At 33.0% G+C, this 5,569-nt stretch overlaps 3 non-coding genes across 3 annotated transcripts; all 3 read left to right on the top strand.

Annotated features, from left to right (window-relative positions):
• The first annotated feature begins 1,750 nt into the window (after positions 1 to 1,750).
• Positions 1,751 to 1,913, top strand: LOC122270042 (U1 spliceosomal RNA). Its single transcript, XR_006225572.1, has one exon. It is a non-coding gene; the product is annotated as a U1 spliceosomal RNA (small nuclear RNA).
• A 1,516-nt stretch (positions 1,914 to 3,429) lies between these two features.
• On the top strand, positions 3,430 to 3,591 carry LOC122270044 (U1 spliceosomal RNA). Its single transcript, XR_006225573.1, has one exon. It is a non-coding gene; the product is annotated as a U1 spliceosomal RNA (small nuclear RNA).
• Positions 3,592 to 3,900: 309 nt separating this feature from the next.
• Positions 3,901 to 4,062, top strand: LOC122270045 (U1 spliceosomal RNA). Its single transcript, XR_006225574.1, has one exon. It is a non-coding gene; the product is annotated as a U1 spliceosomal RNA (small nuclear RNA).
• The last annotated feature ends 1,507 nt before the right edge of the window (positions 4,063 to 5,569 follow it).

Raw genomic sequence — 5,569 nt, 5'->3', positions numbered from 1 at the left:
CACGTTCACGCCGGGGTGACCCACCGGTGGGTCACGCTAGATTGTCTCATCTTGGCAGCGCACCGGAGTAAAAACTGGTAACAATAAATTTCATTTTTTAGTTTTTTTCCGGGAATAATAAAAATCCATAACTACCAATTGTTTTTAACGGATGCAATTTTTATATTGAATTGCTTCTTTTCAGTGAAAAAAATTCCTTATAGTGAATTGTTATTGTTGAGAATAGATTAACTCCTCCCGAATATTATCTAATATTGAAATAGTTCTTCTTCTAGTATTTTCTCTTTTCCTGTACCAGTATTTTCACTTTTCCCGGAGTGAGCGTGTTAAAGTAAAGTTCTTTTTTTAATTATTGTCAAAAATTTATTAAAAGAAAGCTTAGAATTATTATTTGCTAGCTGAGAATTGAGTCTCGTTACGAAAGTAAAAACATTCTGTTTCTAAAAATTATTTGATGCAAAATAGCTGACTATTTACTAAGCATACTATTTTTTCGAAAATTGAAGATAAATTATTGATTGCCTTTTTTTATTGTTTCTTGTGATTTCAACATAGATTACTTAAAATAGTGTTAATTTTTATAAGTCACTACAGGGAGTATAAAGATTACGAACATAGAGAGCTGTCGAATATGTAGCCAAATTTTTAAGCTTCTTAAAATATCTGAATATCTTATATGTCTTCCTAGCATCTTAATTTTGAAATTAAATTTTTAATTACCTGGCCACGTGTGAATCTCAGTACTATTCAATTAATTATTTGATTATATTTCTTACTCTTTCTTTATGCTACCACGTAGAGTTTTTCCAATAATATACCCAACTGTATTGTTTAATTTTAATTTATACTTAACGTTTTTCTTTAAATTAATACTCATTTTAAAAAATTGCTAAGCTTTTTTTTTAAGTCTCAGAACTATTACCAGTTAGCTGATAAGCACCGAGACTTTATTTGGATGCTAAAGTGCACTAAGAATTTAATTTTGCCGGAAATGCCAAGAGCCAATAAGGCACTCCAGGGATCTTTTACATGCCGCATACGACATGGCCGCTAAGGATTTTCTGCATCCCGAAAATCCGGTGTCTGGGCCGGGGATCGAACCCGCAGACTTGGGCACAGAAGGCCGACGACAAACCAACTGCGCCACCCAGCCACTGGAGAATGAACGTGGGCCACTGCATTTAGTTATCATGGGTGTTAACAATTATAAAATGGTACTCATGAAAAAAGTTGAGAAAATTCAATGTATGAAAATAATATCATCATCAGAATATAACATCATCTGCATCTCCACAATAAAATGTCAAACAAGAAATTCTTGGTGAAGTATTCTTCGCCTCATCTTCATATTTGAATTAGGAAAGTTTTCCTTGAAATCGGTTTAATGAGTAGAGAACTTTTCTCTCCGTTCACCCACAAAAGCAATCAAGGATTCAATAAATTTATTTTTGATAACATATCACTACAAAATTCTACCAACACAATATTTTCCAACTTTTTTAGAAGATCACAAGCATCTACTGCGTCTAAATGGGTGGACTACCTAGTATCCGATGAATGCTTTACGTCTACTCCAGATTCTAAGGGTAGAACTGGAGATGAAGAAAAAATTAGCTAAGTTTCTGTAAAAATTAGAAATTATCCTCTAAGACGCAATTTGTGACTTGTGCACGAATTATGCACGAATTTAAGCTACCACCAAAATTATTGATAATATATTATCATAACTATTCACAATTAACCGATAAGCATACTTACTTGGCGTCGGAGTAGCTCTGATCAAAGAGGGAGCTCTCCTGGTTGGAGGCCTTCCATTGCACTACGGTAGGCTGACGACTGCCACTATCGCAAACTGCGATTGGTTGGGGCGCACAATTTTTGGTAGTTGGGGACTGCGTTCGCGCTGATCCCTGGTAAACTAAGAGTAGGATCAACTGACAAAAAAATAAGTCGAATAATGAAGTGGTCGTTAAGGTTTGTTTCATAAAATTTAGTGGTTACTTTAATAAACGGCGTGGAGCAAAGTCAAACGAAGTAGTATAAGAAAAACGAAGGGCTGTTGTATGCTTGTAAACCATTTTGAAATACAAACGTTGAGTTATGATTGTGAAATCATGCACAAAGTGTTGATAGAATCATAAGGTAATTGATAATATAAAAATAAATGCCCAGGTGCCCAATGAAATCAAAACCCTAGGACTAGGAAAAATAAATTGTTCTTGAAATGGAAAATTCAGCTTGACTTAGACTGAGTATGATTACGGAGTACTTCACTCGTTCATCCGAGATGGTGCCTGGCGTAATATCTTTAGGTTAAAAAGACTGAAGTAGATGACTTGGCTGGGTAGGTGGAGAAGTTCAGCTTGAATGATTCCTGATGTACAGGGTATGGTTCGTGGATGCAGAAGTATGCAGCTACTGCCCTTATTTCGCTGAGATGGTGATGGCTTTTTCGATATTGTTTTTACTATTTCAGAACAAAGACAAATTTGTAACAGCTCATGAATCATAATTGGAATTCAGGAATATTCTTCACAAGTGGTGTAAAATTGCAATAATTTCCTCCCAATGTTCACTAGTAGATAACATAAGTAGAACTATCTTGTTCTATTATACACGAAATCTAAGTACTATACGAGTAAATTATTTAACGATAAATAGGGTGAAATTAAATTTCGAGGAGAACTTTTTGATAGAACTAGCCTGCATTTGCGTTACACAGAGAAGAAAACCTCCCACGGTTAGTCTGACTGCAAGGGGACTCTAACTTATGATCCGTCTACCACTGAGGATATTTTACGTCAGTATTGTCGTCGGTGCGAGGCGGATGCGGAATTCGCGGCCATCACAGCTCATGCACGTGCATTATCAAGTGTCTTTAATATTACTAGAAATGTCATGTTAATATTCCGTATGCACAAATGTATCTGAATTGTTACTTATTATTCCATTGCCGATATTTGCGGGACTTCCTTTATCCTCTCAGTGTATTTTTCACTTCACTGTCTCAACTTCAATGATACAGCAACTTCAAGATGAATAAAGTTTAGATTCGTTCATGGCCTCAGGTATCAGGAGACCAATTAATATGTATTCTGTAATCTTGGTTCTTTTCGACTAGGAAAAACTTTACTGAAATTGTTGTTATTTTCTCATCAGTAAAGAGTAGTTATATTAGTTATGCAGGTTATATTTATAGCCACTTATATTTCTTTCCCTTTGTTTAAAATATTACACATAAATTGTTTAAATATTGCATATTTGTTTTAAATATTGTTTAAAATAAACACTTATAAAGATTTTAAAGTAGTTTGCTAAACAGTAAACGTTATAGTTCCCAAAATTTATGATTAAATATGTAAACTTGTTTAGCTACCGGTCATATATTAAGTTAATTGTTATTTAGTTTTTTATGAATTTCAAGTAATCATACTTACCTGGCACTGGGGATGCCTTAATCAACAAGGAGGCTCCTCCGAGCAGAGACCTCTCATTGCACTGAGAGGGGTTGACGCTCGCCACATTCACAAATTGTGATTGCTTGGGGTGCATAATTTTTGGTAGTTGGGACTGCGTTCGCGCTGTCCCTATATTAAACAAAGAGGAAGTAAAAGGTAAACTAAGTTAATTAACGGTGTATTCCGCTGAATCATATAGTATCGAAATTATTTTAATTTCCGCATCATCACTAAGGATTTATGAAATTTTCAAAGACTGAATATTTATTCGATACGCTCACCGTTTTGTGAAAAATGATCTTAACTCTAAATCTTCAAAATAATAAAAGTTAACAATAAACGTTATAGTTCCCAAAATTTATAATAAATATGTAAATTTTTTCAGCTACCAGTCATATATTAAGTTAATTGTTATTTAGTTTTTTATGAATTTCAAGTAATCATACTTACTTGGCACTGGGGATGCCTTAATCAACAAGGAGGCTCCTCCGAGCAGAGCCCTCTCATTGCACTGTGAGAGGTTGACGCTCGCCACATTCACAAATTGTGATTGCTTGGGGTGCATAATTTTTGGTAGTTGGGACTGCGTTCGCGCTGTCCCTATATTAAACAAAGAGGAAGTAAAAGGTAAACTAAGTTAATTAACGGTGTTTTCCGCTGAAGCATATAGTATCGAAATTATTTCAATTTCCGCATCATCACTAAGGATTTATGATATTTTCAAAGACTGAATATTTATTCAATACGCTCACCGCTTTGTGAAAAATGATCTTAACTCTGAATTTGTTAGTTAGCCCGAATATTGGATATGATAATGAAAAGTAAGGCCTACTTTCTGTCCAAAGCTTTTTCCAATTGTGACCAGCATATGATTTGATTAATATTGCGCTTGATACGATCAGAATTTCATCTTTCTCCAAAACAAAATTCAAAAGGTAAAAACTGTTGTCATTTTAAAAACTGCGAATGTTCTATTTCTTGTAACTTCCGACAAAGACATAAAAAATATGTTATGGAGAATCTGTCAATCATAAGGATGGCAGCACCGTCAATCGGTGAACTCATTTTCTTTTGCTTGTAATCTTTTCAGTCAATTTACTCCGATTATTATTTGATGTTGTTTTTAAGCTGTTGAAAACTATAAGATATTAATTTTTTGGAAAATCAAGATTGAATTTTAGGTAAATCACATTGAGTAAAGTTTATCATTATTATACGTTACTGAAAGTAGGTGTTACTTATGAACCTGTAATTACAATCAACAAAATGTGTAGTACGATTTTATTAAGTCAGTTCAGTTGCTTTTGTCTACCCATTAGGCGCATATGTCCCTTTTTGGAAATATCTCCTTTTTTCATAGAAATTTAAATAAGGTAACTTACTTCATTCTTAGCATTAAGGCCTTTATTTCACAAAATTAAAATCGTTCAGGCCCTTATAAATGAAATAAAAACGTGAAATATGAAGTTGGCTGCTAGGTTGCCATATTATTGCTTGTAAGCTAAACGAAGAAAAAATTTAACTATTATTATTTATCTAATCTTATTCCATTAATCTAATAAAAGTGGTAGCAAGGTTAAGGATATACGATGGAAGCCCCGTTTACTATTACACTATAAATGTATTAAATCATATAGTTTGAATAATTTATTTCAAGCAAAAATTATTGAGTAATTTTAAGCAAATAAGGACGTAAAAATAAACTTGATCGAATTGGAATCGATAAATAAAAAATACATTTTTAAACAACTTTGAGTAGGACGGAAACGTTAACTTAATTGAAATAGCTGTCCTAGTTACTATTTCATTTGATTCCTGGTGCTAGGGGACATTCCATTTTCACATTCGACTTTTGAAATTTCAGTTGTAAATGGAATTTTTTTATATCTTTAAAAAATTTTATTAAGGTTATCAGTAAAAAAAAATTCTACTTCATTGATTTCTTTTATGAAGTTATTATTTTTTCGATGTCAGAATCTTGCGTAAAACTAATTTAATATCGCGAAAAGTAATTAAATATACTGAATTACTAAAGGAAATATCCCAAGAAATTGAATCGAAAAGATAAAAACTTCATTGATTTAAAAAATAATAAATGATTATAAAAGTGG

This window comes from Parasteatoda tepidariorum, chromosome X2 (genome assembly GCF_043381705.1).
Source record: "Parasteatoda tepidariorum isolate YZ-2023 chromosome X2, CAS_Ptep_4.0, whole genome shotgun sequence".
Classification (NCBI taxonomy): Eukaryota; Metazoa; Arthropoda; class Arachnida; order Araneae; family Theridiidae; genus Parasteatoda; species Parasteatoda tepidariorum.
This window is presented reverse-complemented; position numbering and strand designations above follow the sequence as displayed.